Consider the following 15,756-nt stretch of genomic DNA (forward strand, 5'->3'; position numbering starts at 1 on the left):
AACGGGACTTCTTATGGCTTTCTTTCAACAATGGCTTACTTCTTGCCATCCTTCCATAAAAGCCAGATTTGTGGAGTGCGCGACTGATAGTTGTCCTGTGGACAGATTCTCCCACTTGAGCTGTGGATCTCTGTAACTCCCCTCAAGTTACCATGGGCCTCATGGCTGCTTCTCCGATTAATGCTCTCCTTAACTGGTCTGTCAGTTTAGGTGGATGGCCATGTCTTGGTAGGTTTGCAGTTGTGCCATAATCTTTCCAATTTCGGATGATGGATTAAACAGTGCTCTGTGAGATGTTCAAAGCTTGGGATATTTTTATAACCTAACCCTGTTTTAAACTTCTCTACAACTTTATCCCTGACCTGTCTGGTGTGTTCCTTGGCCTTCATGACGCTGTTTGTTCACTAAGGTTCTCTAACAAACCTCTGAGGGCTTCAAAGAACAGCTGTATTTACACTGAGATGCAATTACACACAGATGGACTCTATAATTTCATAATTATATGCCACTTTGTGTTGGTCTATCACACAAAATCCCAATAAAATAAATTTAAGTTTTTGGTTGTAACGTGAAAAAATTTGGAAAATTTCAAGAATTTCAATGAATATTTTTCAAAGCACTGTATGCCCAATCATTGGTGCTGTCGGGAGGAATTGTGTCCCATCATTGGGTCCCATTGTTGGTGTCATTGGGAGGCATTGTGCCCTATTGTTGGGGTCAGTAAAATGGAATTGTGCTGTATTGCTGGTCTCAGTGGATGAAATAGTGTCCCAAGGGCTGGATAACAGCAAACAAAGGGCCACATCTGGCCCCCGGGCTGCAATTTGCAGACCACTGATTTAGGGGATCACATTTCTGCATGTTTGAAAAAAGGCTATCAAAGACTATAGTTTACATTTAATGGTACACTGATGCATCTCTTCAGAATTTCTGTTCACTTGGTAGGTGTAAATTGTATCCCACTGCCCCCATGGTAGAACTCATCAGCTTAGCACAGAGAGAGACCACTAATTCCATATGTAAAGAGTAGACAATCCAGAGTTCACAGCTTGTTAAGTTGGCCAAAGATAGGTTGAAATTTGGCCTGTTCGGCAGACAGAAGTCTACAGCTCAACAGAAGTCGGATCAATGGTCTACTCCTGTTGAAGAGGAATGTTAGAAATGTTTTATTGATCAATGGCTGCAGTCAATGGTGTGCAGCCACTAACCAGTGTGTACTGACAGCAGAGAATCCCCACTGTCAGAATACAATGCCATAGCGGGGAGGATACCTCTATCCATCTATGGCCAGATTTAGCCAGTAATGCATAAGCTCCAGCAGACATGTTCAAAAGGTCCACCTACTTGTCTCATTCACCTTGATAATAAAAGTTTAAAGCTCTAGCAAGCAGAGAGTAATGTATATAACTAAGTAAACTTTTGAATATATCTATGTAAATCTTTGCTATTTTAAAAAAGAATGCTTAATTTGAAGGCTGAGGACTGGCAATAAATCCTCAAACTTTATGATCGTGATGCATATCTGCAAGTACTTTGCAAACACTGTCTGTAATGAAATAGTAATAGTTCATAAATGTTATAAAACATTAAGAGATAATTATACAGAGAATAAGTGAATTTATAGGGAATGAGTATATAGAACAGCAGTCTCCAAACTGCGGCCCGGGGGACGGATGCGGCCATTTGGGTACTATTCCATCCACTGACACCAACAATGGGGCATAATTGCTGTCGCTGACACCACCAATGGGTCAATGTTCCTCCTACTGACACCATCAAAAGGGCATAATTCCTTCCATTGATACCAATGATGGGCCAATATTTCTCCCACTGACACCAACAATGAAGCATAATTCCTGTCGCTGACACCACCAATGGGTCATTATTCCTCCTACTGACACCATCAAAAGGGCATAATTCCTTCCATTGATACCAACGATGGGCCACTATTGTTCCCACTGACACCAACAATGGGCCACTATTCCTTCCACTGACACCAAAAACAGGGTGCAAATCCTGAAAGTGACACTAACGATGGGGCACTATTCCTTCCATTGACACCAATGATGGGGTACAATTCCTTCCACTGACACCGATGGGGCATAATACCCTCCATTGACACCAACAATAGGGAATAATTCCTTCCATTGACACCAACAATAGGGAACATTTCCTTCCATTGACACCAATGATGGGCCACTATTCCTCCCACTGACACCAACAATGGGGCACTATTCCTTCCATTGACACCAATAATGGGGCATAATTCCTTCCATTGATACCAAGGATGGGCCAATATTCTTCCCCCGACACCAACAATGGGGCACTATCCCTTCCACTGACTCCAAGAAAAGGGAACAATTTCTCCCACTGACACCAACGATGGGGCACTATTCCTTCCATTGACAGCAATGATGGGGCACTATACCTCCACTGACACCAAAGATAGGGCAAGCTTTACTAGACATTTTTTACTCCCACTGACCACAGTCTGGCACCCCTAAAGTCTGAAGAACAGTAAAATGGCCCTTGTTTAGAAAGTTTGGAAACCCCTGATATAGAGTTATCAGGGTGGGTAAATAGAATAAGACAAAGAAGATATATATGAATTGTTATCTAAAACAAGGGTTATATAGAACAAGGCAATGTATGCCTTCATAAAACACACTTTAATTGTTTTGTGTATAATAAAAAATATTGACAATATACAGTATGTGTGTGTGTGTGTGTGTGTGTGTGTGTGTGTGTGTGTGTGTATATATATATATATATATATATATATACACATACACTGATCAGCCATAACATTATGACCACATAGAAATAAATTACAGGGTTATACAACAAATTATATTGGGAAAGGGAGAATGTGGGTTTATATAGGGTAAGACATATAGATAGTAATAGGGTAAATTATACTTTATATAGAGAAGCGAACAGTACCAAAAATTGCACAATGGTAAGTAACATATTGACATAACCCTGAACATATGAATCTGTGAACATTATTGAATTGGCAAAAGGGACAAAAAAATTTCCACCAGGCAACATACAGACACAATGCTCTGGCCATAAGCATTTCTTCCTTAAAACAGGTGTTTCCAAACCCACCAGTTATGGTGCCCATGGATGGCCATGGGAGTACCAGAGACAAAATTCATCAAACAGTACCACTTGTGTATAAATGGAGAAGGACGATGGAGACATGGCCCACAGCAACCAATCAGATGCCGCTGTTCATTTCTAAACAATATAAATGACAGCCAGAATCGAATTGCTTTGGGAACACATCCACTTTCCTTTCCTATTAAAGAAAACCCAACAGCCACAAAGACCTCCAAGCAGGATATATTTCCTCTAAAAAATGCCTACATTATTCAGATTGTTCAATAACCAGTGTTTTAGAGGAAATATATTTCAAGCTCAAGCAACACAGCAGACATCGGCATAGCTTATAAGTAATGCTTCAGCATCAAAGCCAAAAGCAGCGCAAGCAGAGGGCTGAAAATAATTGCGATCGTAAGCATAAATCGACAGGGATTATCATTAATATTATTACTAATATTACATTATTAAGCATCAAAACAAAGTTCTAGTTTTCTATCAAAAATGTGTGCAATGGCTGTTCTTGGTTAAAAACAAAAAGGGAAAGATGTATAGTAGTTTATATACTAAACAAGTGATTTATATGAAATAATCCCTACATTTCTAGGCTCTTTTAAGAAAGTGGGAAACATACAGATGAATACTTATAAAAATGCAGCAATTAGGAGGCTGGGCAAGCATATCTACATAGACTGCTTTTTAAAGGAAATTACAAGTAATTGCATGAAATTACCCAAGTGATCATAAACATAAAAAGTGAAAAAAAAGAAAAGAATATAAAATTGCAGTATAACACTAGTCCATAGAGCTACATGTCACAGCATGCCACTGTGCAATCAAAAATCCTCCAAATATGTAGAGTTCTTCACACCACACTGCTTGTGTGCCAATCACCTCTTCCCCATAAGAAATGAACTCACCAAAACAAATTGCCAAATCACATGCTGGGAGGGCTTGAATAGAGAGTAGCTACTCTCTATTATAGAGGGCTACTCTCTATTCAAGCGCTCCCAGCATATGATTTGTGAAACTCCTCACATGATAAAAGTGAATGTGTATACCTTGATGTATTGCACCTGTGCCCCTACACCCACAGATCCACAAATCATCCACTGGGAAGTGTGAGGTTTGAGAATACCAGCTAAAAATAATAATTTTAAGGACCAACGTACATCAACAACACTACTCATCCTATTAGCCAAATGCTTGCAGAAGTCTGTCCTGCATAGTTGCTGCTTAGAAAAGGAGTGTGTTGATTCATATCCGAAGAGGTGGATATCGCTATATTGGATTCATTAACCCAGTGTGGTTGAACTGCATTATTGCCAAACGTGAGAATGTGAGGCAATTTATTTTGGTAAGTTAATTTCTTATGGGGAAGAGGTGATTGGCGCACAAGCAGTGTGGTGTGAATAACTACATATTTGGAAAACTTTTGATTGCACAGTGGCATGCTGTGACATGTAGTTCTATGGACTAGTGTTATACTACAATTTTATATTCTTTCCTTTTTATCACTTTTTATGTTTATAATCACGTGGGTGATTTCATGCAATTACTTCATGCTTGTGTCACTTATTACATTATTGTTCTGTATTTATCAGTGTACGTGTTTATAGCATGCACTAACAATTTTTTTCTATATATTTTTTTTTCTGTATTTGATTATGCACTTTAGCGCAGCACAGTGTTTACCTAAAGTGATCTGTACAGGTGATAGTTTGAGATTTTCAATATTTATTTATATAAAGTGGCAGCTACACATTCATTCATTTAGTTTAATGTGTGTGTGTGTGTGTGTGTGTGTGTGTGTGTGTGTGTGTGTGTGTGTGTGTGTGTGTGTGTGTGTGTGTGTGTGTGTGTGTGTGTGTGTGTGTGTGTGTGTGTAATTTTTTCTGTGGTGCATTTGTGGATTGGTGTTTTATACATATTTTAGATCACTTATCTATAGCATTTACTTATACAGTATCTCACAAAACACCCCTCACATTTTTGTAAATATTTTATTATATCTTTTCATGTGACAACACTGAAGAAATGACACTTTGCTACAATGTAAAGTAGTGAGTGTACAGCTTGTATAGCAGTGTAATTCTTCTGTGCCCTGAAAATAACTCAACACACAGCCATTAATGTTTAACCCACTGGCAACAAAAGAGAGTACACCCTTAAGAGAAAATATCCAAATTAGGCACAATTAGCCATTTTCCCTCCCCGCTGTCATGTGACTCGTTAGTGTTCCAAGGTCTCAGGTTTGAATGGGAAACAGGTGTGTTAAATTTGGTGTTATCGCTCTCATTCTCTCATACTAGTCACTGGAAGTTCAACATGACACCTCATGGCAAAGAACTCTCTGAGGATCTGAAAAAAAAGATTGTTGCTCTACATAAAGATGGTCTAGGCTTTAAGAAGATGGCCAAGACCCTGAAACTGAGCTGCAGCACAGTGGCCAAGACCATATAGCAGTTTAACAGGACAGGAAGTTGAGTGCACGTGCACAGCGTCATATCCAGAGGTTGTCTTTGGGAAATAATGTATGAGTGCTGCCAGCATTGCTGCAGAGGTTGAAGGGGTGGGAGGTCAGACTGTCAGTGCTCAGACCTTACACCGCACACTGCATCAAATTGGTCTGCGTGGCTGTTGTACCAGAAGGAAGTCTCTTTTAAGGATGATGCACAAGAAAGCCCGCAAACAGTTTGCTGAAGACAAGCAGACAAAATACCTGGAACCATGTCCTGTAGTCTGATGAGATTAAGATAAATTTATTTGGTTCAGATGGTGTCAAGCATGTGTGAGGGCAACCAGGTGAGGAGTACAAAAACAAGTGTGTCTTGCCTACAGTCATGCATGGTGGTAGGAGTGTCATGGTCTGGGGCCGCATGAGTGCTGCTCGCAATGGGGAGCTACAGTTCATTGAGGGAACCATGAATGCCAACATGTACTGTGACATACTGAAGCAGAGCATAATCCCCTCCTTTAAGAGACTGGGCTGCAGGGCAGTATTCCAACATAATGACCCCAAACACACCTCCAAGATGACCACTGTCTTGCTAAAGAAGCTGAGGGTAAAGGTGGTGGACTGGCCAACCTTGTCTCCAGGTCTATACTCTATTGAACATCTGTGGGGCATCCTCAAACAGAAGGTGGAGGAGCGCAAGGTCTCCAACATCCACCAGTTCCATGATGTCATCATGGAGGAGTGGAAGAGGAATCCAGTGGCAACCTGTGAAGCTCTGGTGAACTCCATGCTCAAGAGGGTTAAGGCAATGCTGGAAAATAATGGTGGCCACACAATATATTGACACTTTGGGTCCAATTTGCATATTTTCACTTAGGGGTGTACTCACTTTTGTTGCCAGCGGTTTAGACATTAATAGCTGTGTGTTGAGTTATTTTGAGGGGGCAGCAAATTTACACTGTGTTATACAAGCTGCACACTCACTATGTGAAGTCACTTTTGTGAGATACTGTGTAGTGCCGTCAATTTACAGAGCGCTTCACATATACATAATATTGTACATTCACATCAGTCTCTGCCCTCAAGGAGCTTTCAATCTAAGGTCTCTAACACACATACTAGGGCCAATTTAGTCTAGAGTCAATAAACCTACTAGAATGTCTTTGGAGTGTGGGAGTTAACTGGATTACCTGGAGGAAACCCACGCAGGCACAGGGAGAACATGAAAACTCTAGGCAGGTAGTGCCATAGTTCGGATTTGAGCTGATGGCCCTAGTGCTGCCAGGTGGAAGTGCTAACCACTTAGCCACTGTGCTGTCCATAATGTTTACATATTCTTGGCAAGCAGTGAATGGAATTTTAAAATAAGCCCTATGCGACCTCTATTGTGGGACCACTCAGTAGTCTCTGTAGCGTGACCACTCAATGACCACTGTGGAGCAATTCTAATTCACATTTTACAACAGAAGTACTAAAGTCGTTCAAGTTGTTCCCATAGCAGCACCGTTTATTCTTCCCCAGTCCTGGTATATCAGGCTAGCTCTGTGGGACGGGGAGGGGAAGCTGAGTACAGATTGGACAACTTTAGTATTCTCCTTTAAACTTTGTGGATGAAGTGCTTCACAATGCCCACAACTACTGAGGTCAATGTGAGTTTGTTTTAAATCTTATTTTCTGCTTGCTAGTAATATTTAAATACTATTATGTACATATGTAAATACATATAGGCTGGCTACAGGTTTGCATTAACTATAAGTACAGTTTCAGAAAAGGTGATGTGCAGCAGCTCTTGGTCTTTATCACTACACATTTACTGTTTATTACAAATGGCAGATGAAGTGCACTGCCATTCTGCTGCTTTATATAGAAACATTTTAAAGTTTACTGAATAAGGCAAGGCAATGTGCTTTTCAAATGTACTCGGAGCTTATAAATAGTGTAATGTAAATAACATAAATGAGTTAATAAACAAACAAAAGCTGGAAGCAGAGCCCAGTCATGTGACCTATCAAATTTGTGACTGGAGGCCCCTCCTCCGATCACAGAGTTCTCGTTACTGAGTAAGCATCGTTAAGCAGAGACAACTCCATTGGATACATCTGCAAGATAATGGCACTGCAACTCAATCATGCAATCAGGGCTGGCAAGAGCATTCTGTTTCCACTTACCGTGCCTGACTTGCAGTCTTCACCCCGCAACACAGAAGTCCTTTCATGTAGCTTAAGTTGGCAGATGAGGATGAATAAAATGTCTCTTTAGTTCATCGAAAGAGTACACGTTTCAAACAGAGCCAATATGAATGTGTATCAGTCTATAAAGGCTTTACTCATATTATTAAAGTGACTGTAAGGGTTAGTTTTTTGTTTTTTTAAATAACAAACATGTCATACTTACCTACAACGTGTAGTTCGTTTTGGACAGAGTAGTCCCAGCCATCCTCTTCTGGGGTCCCCTGGTGGCTTTCGTGGCTCCTCCCCGCATCAGATAACACCCTAGGAGAAGCGATCTCCCGGGGGATTACCTTGTGGGCGCGCTCCCAAGTCCAGCATTTGCATTCATAGCCGCCGAATGCAGGACTCGGCTCCGTCCCCTGCATCACTGGATTTGATTGACAGCAGCGGGAGCCAATGGCTGCGCTGCTATAAATCTATCCAATCAAGAGCCCGGGACCCCGTGGAGAGAGGGAGAGCACCTCACCGCCAACAGAATTACGGGGCTCAGGTAAGTAAAAGGGGGGGGGGGTTCTGGGGGGCTGGTCACCAGGTGTTTTTTCACCTTAATGCATAGGATGCATTAAGATGGACATTTACAACCCCTTGATAGGCTGTAACATGTTAGTGTTGGCTCTGTTTGGAACATATGACATTTTATTCATCCTCATCTGGTTTCTGACTTTATCTACATGAAGAACTACATTGGATGCTGTGGTGTTGAACAACATTACAGTATATAGCAGAGAGTAGATGGCAATATCTGCACTCTGTTGTAAATGAAGTCCATACTCTAAACTGACTGTCCTGCCCAGATTTATGGCTTTCCTTGTATTTTGTACATGGGCAAGGGGTCCTATAGAGAGAAATGTGCCATCTCCAGAGACTCTGGAGACTGCATACAGGCATACCCCACTTTTAAGTACACAATGGGGTTTATTTACTAAAGCCGGAAAAGTGTAAAATCAGGCTCACTTCTGCATAGAAACCAATGAGCTTCCAGGTTTTATTACCAAAGCTTAATTTAACAAGCTGGGGTTAGAAGCTCATTGGTTTCTATGCAGAAGTGAGCCTGATTTTGCACTTTCCAGCTTTAGTAAATAATCCCCATTGTGTACTTAAAAGTGGGTATGCCTGTAATTTTCCGGAAGAGATACCTGTGCATGCTTGGGACAGCAGAGGTACAAGTCCCTGCAGGATGTAAATAAAACCACACAAGGAATCTGTAGGAATCCAAGATCTACAGTATAACATAATCAAGATATGATCTAGATGGTTTGGGGTACTTTTTCTGAAATCATTCTTATACTGCCCTGTCTGATCACAGGCTGAGGAGGGACAAGACCTGTAATCACAGAACTGCAGCAACAATGTATTCTCCTGCCCTGCCACACAGGGATGGTGGTTGGGCCACAGGAAGTGGATGGGCAGATACAAATACAAATCCCGTGGCAAGTAAAACAGTTCCCATATGCATGAAGTTCAACTTTGTATTTAGCTGTTTGCTTTAAGGAAAATGGGCTATGCTTGGACAAATGTTTTTGAGGCGGGAGAAAAGAAGTGCCTAAGTGCTTGAGTGTTTATTCATTTCAATGGCCAGAATAAATTAATCTTCTGGCCAATGAAATAAACACCCAATCGACTGACGTGCCTAAACGCAATTTTAAAAGCGCTGCTTAGGTGCATTTATGAAGCGGCTTTTCTCCTTCCAGGAGAAAAGCATTTACAAAAGCCCAGGGTGTGCATGAAGACTAAGGCCGCGTACACACGCGGGGACTGTTCGCTGAAACTGTCCGCTGAAACCAAGTTTCAGCGGACAGTCCGCTCGTGTGTGGGCTTTCAGCGGACAGTTTCAGCGAACAGTCCGCTGAACAAGGTTTTTCGGAAATTCCGAAAAACTGTCCGCTGAAACCTTGTTTCAGCGGACAGTCCCCGCGTGTGTAGGCTTGTTCGTCAAACAAAGTTGCGCGCATGCTCAGAAAGGATTTTCACGCCGAAAGTTATAATGCAGTGTATAGGACGTCGTATTTTTCGTCCCGTCGTACGTGCCGTTCACGTCATCGCGCACGGTTTCAGCAAACTGTTCGTCCGTCGTGTGTGGCCATGTCCGTCCATGCTAATTTTGAGCGGACTGTTTGCCGAAACTGTTTGACGGACAAAGTTGGGCGAACAGTCCCCGCGTGTGTACGCGGCCTTACAGTCAGGATATTCTGTGTATTAGTGGGATATAACCTTAAAAGGATGGTGTGTACAAGTTACCCTCACTACATGCGTTTAGTTTAAAAGCATTAAGTGAGCTTTAATAGAAATTCAAAAAAATCGGTTTACAGTACTTCACACTGTATAATGTTGGGTTTTATTACTACCTACCACTACCTGCCACCATCTATCCAGTTCCCAGCTCTGCACTCAGCCGAAAAAGTATGTGGTCATCTACAACTATCAACACAATGTTCACACGGATAGTACAAGTCCCCTAACGCATCAAAAGTTCTCAAATAAAGCTTTCTGTGGGACACATATGGGTAGTATAGGAAAGTGAAATAAAGAATTTGGTTGCAATAAGCAGTAATTAAAGCAGAACTGAAGTAAAAATAAATAAATAAATAATCCTTTTCTTTTTCGGTAGCATTTTTTTTTTTAAATGTACACTGCTTGTGGTGTATGTGCAGTGCCGTATACACTCCCTGTATCTGTAAAATGCTGAAAAGTGAAGCCTAGTGATAATACAGTTCCACTGTGTATGTGTCAGAGTATCTTCACTGGCTGACAGTTTCTGAACAAAGGAGGGTGCAAAAAGAAAGAAGACGGTAGCTGTGGAGAAGCTATGGTCAGAGCAGAGAGGAGGGAGGGCAAACTCAGCATAATGTACATAATCTGCACATTATGACAAGTATCCCCCCCCCCATATTAAACATATTAGGTAGTAAAGAGGCCCCAGTAGTGTAAGAAAAATTTCCCAGCTTAAAAAATATGTGTTTACAACACATACAGTGCCTTGAAAAGTATTCATACCCCTTGGAATTTTTTTTCACATTTTGTCATGTTACAACCAAAAACGTAAATGTCATGTTATTAGATAGACCAACACAACGTGGCACATGATTGTGAAGTGAAAGAAAAAGGATAAATCATTTTTCTATTTTTTTACAAATAAAAATGTGAAAAGTGTGGTCTGCATTTGTATTCAGCCCCCCTGAGTCAATACTTTGTAGAACCACCTTTCGCTGCAATTACAGCTGTAAGTCTTTTTGGGGATGTCTCTACCAGCTTTGCACATCTAGAGAGTGACATTTTTGCCCATTTTCTTTGCAAAATAGCTCAAGCTCTTTCAGATTGGATGGAGAGCATAGGTGAACAGCACTTTTCAAGTTTTGCTACAGATTCTCAATTGGATTAAGGTCTGGACTTTGACTGGGCCATTCTAAAGCCTCATACACACGGTCGGACTTTGTACAAACTTTTCCGTGGACTTTTGTACAAAGGGCGTGGTCCACAAGTTTGTATTGCATACACACGGTCGGACTTTTTGACAACAAACACGAACGTAATGACGTCACAACGTACTGACGCCGCTTCAAAAGAGGACGTTCAATGACTCCAGCGCCACCTTTGGTCAACTTCTGTATTGTAGTCTGATCGTTTGCATAGGCTCTGAGCATGCGTGTTTGTACCTTGTACAAAAGTCCGATGCTTTTGCATACACACGGTCGGACTTTGCTCCATCGGACTTTTGTTTCCAAAAAGTTTGTCCATTCGCACAGCCAACAAAAGTCCGATGAAAACAGAAAAAGTTTGTCCGATGGAGCGTACACACAGTCGGATGTTGCTCCAAAACAGCTAATTTGCATGTTTGTTGTCAAAAAGTCCGACCGTGTGTATGGGCCTTAACACATGAATACGCTTTGATCTAAACCATTCTATTGTAGCTCTGCCAGTATGTTTGGGTTCATTGTCCCACTGAAAGGTGAATCTCCACCCTGTCTCAAGTCTTTTGCAGACTCTAAAGCCCCGTACACACGAGCGGACTTTTCAACATCCAAAGTCTGACGGAATGATTCCGGCAGACTATTCGATCGTGTGTGGGCTGCAACGGACTTTTGATTCGCAAAAGTCTGACAGACTTTAGAAAATGGAACATGCTTCAAATTTTTCCGACGGAACTCCGCCGGACCCAGTTCCTACCGAAAAATTCGCTCGTGTGTATGCTATTCCGACGGACTAAAACCGACGCTAGGGCAGCTATTGGCTACTGGCTATGAACTTCCTTATTCGAGTCCAGTCGTACGTCATCACGTTCGAATCCGTCGGAGTTTGGTGTGATTGTGTGTGGCCAAGTCCGCTCATTCGGAAAGTCCGTCAGAACTCTGTCAGAACTCTGTCAGAACTCCGGCAGAACTCCTTCGGAAGTCTGTCGGACATAAGTCTGGTCGTGTGTACGCGGCATAACAGGTTTTCTTCTAAGATTGCCCTGTATTTGGCTCCATCCACCTTCCTATCAACTCTGACCAACTTCCCTGTCCCTGCTGAAGAAAAGCATGGTGTGTTCAAGGTGATGTGCAGTGTTAGTTTTCTGCCACACATAGCGCTTTGCTTTTAGGCCAAAAAGTCCAATTTTGGTCTCACCTGACCAGAACACCTTCTTCTACATGTTTGCTGTGTACCCCACATGACTTCTCGCAAACTGCAAACAGGACTTCTTCTGGCTTTCTTTCAACAATGGCTTTTTTCTTGTCACTGTTCCATAAAGGCCAGATTTGTGGACTGAACAACTAATAGTTTTCCTGTAGATAGATTCTCACACTTTAGGCTATGGATCTCTGCAGCTCCTGAAGAGATACCATGGTCCTCTTGGCTCCTTCTCTGATTAATGCTCTCCTTGCCCGGCCTGTCAGTTTAGGTGGACGGCCATGTCTTGTTAGGTTTGATTTTGTGCCATACCCTTTCCATTTTCGGATGATGGATTGAACAGTACTCTGTGAGATGTTCAAAGTTTGGGATATTTTTGTATAACCTAACTTGGCTTTAAACTTCTCCCCAACTTTATCCCTGTTTGTTCACTAAGGTTCTCTAACAAACCTCTAAGGACTTCACAGAACAGCTGTATTTATACTTAAATTACATTAAATTTATACTTAAATTATTAGATTAAATTACACACAGGTGGACTCTCTTTACTAATTAGGTAACTTCTGAAGGCAATTGGTTCCACTAGATTTTAGTTAGGGGTATCAGAGTAAAGGGGGCTGAATACAAATGCACGCCACACTTTTCAGATATTTATTTGTAAAAAACTTGGAAAATCATTTATAATTTTCCTTCCACTTCACAATTATGTGTCACTTTGTGTTGTGTTCACATACAATCCTAACAAAATGTGGAAAAATCCAAGAGGTATGAATACTTTTTTAAAGCACTGTACCTGAAGGCCAATCTCTACTTTCCCAAAGCCTGTTCAAACAAACTATGATCCTTACAGATTTACTCCATCTTGACATAGAAGCTTAGATGCTGACCATTGAGTGCATCCCCAGTATAACAGGAGTGAGCATTCTTAATGGTCTGTGGCTGAGCTCTGCGCATGCATGGGTCTTGAAAAAGGAAGAGTGATCGTTACTGTGATCCTGCCGGTGCACCTAACTTATATGTCCCAAATCCTGGGTAGGATAAGGCAGATCACTTTGAGTGGAAGTGTTTCAGCTAGGCTGTGGGGAAGCCAAGCTTAACCTACAGGTATTGCATTTAGACCAGGAACCTATTCTTTTAAGCTGCACAGTGGGCCAATTGACTGCATAGTACAAAGGTGAACTTGGCCTTCAAGGATGGCACAAATTTTTGTTATCAGGCTTTGGTAGGTATATATGCCTGTAAAAGGCTAGCAGCAAAATCAGAAAACCGCCGTTGGTGGTTTGACAAAGTGCATTACCACCCTTCCTGTGTGCCGTAATGTGTTACTGACCCTTCCCGTGCTTATGGTTCGACAAAGAAGCAAACTGGGCAAGCTTCGAAATGCATTACAGCAAGCTTTGAAATGCATTACAGCCCCTTCCTGTGTGACTTCACTTCCTGTTTGCACTCCACGCTGGTCCAGAAGTTGCCAAGTGGCCATCTTGCCGGGTCATGTATCCATAGCTGCTTGTCAGCTAGTGGATTGGGGATACCGCTTCTGCTGCCACAGATCGAGGACACACACCAAGCAGTTTAATTCTGCCGATAGCACATGATTGTGCATGTTTTAAATCTGTTTTCTTATTTTGATAATATTTTTGGCTTCTGCACATAGAGGCGCTTCTCCTTTATTATTATTTACCATCTCACTGCTATTTCTTAAAATTATACATTGAGACATAGAACCAGAGAGGAGAGAAATGTGGGAGCATTCATTTCTGATTGTTTTTAAAGGTGTAAGCTCCATGGATGTTATATGAATGAGTGGATTTTATTTAATATCTTTACCAGACCTGCACACTTGTTCCAAGCATGGAATCAATCTTACAGGTAAGCAAGTACTCACATTTCTGTCACAAGTAAGCAAGGAAATTGGCTTTGGAACTTGCACCTTCAGCAATGGTAGCTTTTATATTTCTATATACAGTATACACAAACTCCATTTTAATGGGACTTTCCATGTACATTCAATTTCTTATTAAAGCGGTAGTAAAGTCCCTATGAAAATATAAAATAATGTGCCCCCTGCAGGTTTAAGCCATAATGTACTAGTATGCACCGCATATAAACTTACCTAGAAACGGATCCCTGAAGCGATACACTGTCAGGGCTCTCCCCGATCCCTGGCGTGTCCATTTTCCTCCGGTCTTTGTTCCGGGCTTTGCATCTCCGGGCACTTGATTGGCCAGGCCGATGTGACATTACTCCCATGTGCAGGAGTCACATCTCTGCAGTACGCAAAGCAAGCCGTAAATGTAATCTGAGATGTGCATATGCGGCTCAGATCACATTACTCGCTGACAGGCAGGGAGGAAATGTATGACAGAAGAGACTTCTAGGGTCTATCTTTATAAAAAGTCTGCCCATTGGCAGATTTGAAAGATTCTGAGTTTACTACCACTTTAACACAAAGAAAATATTCTCTAAAAATTCACAAATTAGAATTCAGTGTAAAGTTAAAACCACAAATATTGTGCTTATATTTATATTTCTGCTTATAATTATTAAAATATCAGGTGTAATTCCATTCTTAAAGAAGTATTCTGGAATAAGGGGGGGTGACAATTTAGTGAACATGTTACTTTTTCCCTGCATTAACAAAGTGCTGGCTTACTTTAAATTTATTGTAGTCCGATCACTAAAAAAGAGAATGGCTACTGAGAGCTATTGCATCATACATTCTATTTTATTAAATTTTTACAAAGTAGCCTTCTGGGGGTAATGACAAAATGGTGGCAACATAACATTAAGTCACACAATTTACACACCAGGCCTCGGTGCTATGCTAAAATCTTATTTCTAGATGGTATCTTGGTAATGATGACCAATTTACAGCTTGGGTCTCAAGGCCTCCTAAAACTGGCACATGTTTTTTGGTTTGTTTTTGAGGGGGAGGGATGCTAAAAACCCACTGTGTTTTAATGACAGATACTCAGGCTGTATGGGAATGAAATCTTGTGCCCACATCTGTGAGTGCTGGCCGGGAAGGGAGCTTGTCTATGCTCCAGGCAATGGTAGAGGGTGACTAGGTGTCCCGGGAACCGCACATCAAGTCAAGACCTGCTGTATAATAGTGAATGGCAGTCTCAGCCTAGATTCCTGGCAGGCCATGCCCCCAAAGTGTTTCACTCCACCCACCGGAGCTTACTCATGGGGATGGGAAGCCATCCCCATGAGTAAGCTCCGGTGGGTGGAGTGAAACACATTGGGAGGCGTGGCCTGGTGGCATTCCAAGCTGAGTCTGCCATTCACTATTGTACAGTACGTCTTGAACTGATGTGCAGTTCTCGGGACACCTATTATTAAGGGTATTAT

General features: G+C 41.7%; 1 protein-coding gene across 4 annotated transcripts in view; it reads right to left on the minus strand.

Moving 5' to 3' along the window:
• NSD3 (nuclear receptor binding SET domain protein 3) overlaps positions 1-15,756 on the minus strand; it is a 203,464-nt gene that overhangs the window by 36,227 nt on the left and 151,481 nt on the right. The window lies entirely within an intron of this gene.

Source organism: Lithobates pipiens, unplaced genomic scaffold, assembly GCF_037356315.1.
Source record: "Lithobates pipiens isolate NorthernLeopardFrog02 unplaced genomic scaffold, aLitPip1_a1.2 Scaffold_8, whole genome shotgun sequence".
Taxonomy (NCBI): domain Eukaryota; kingdom Metazoa; phylum Chordata; class Amphibia; order Anura; family Ranidae; genus Lithobates; species Lithobates pipiens.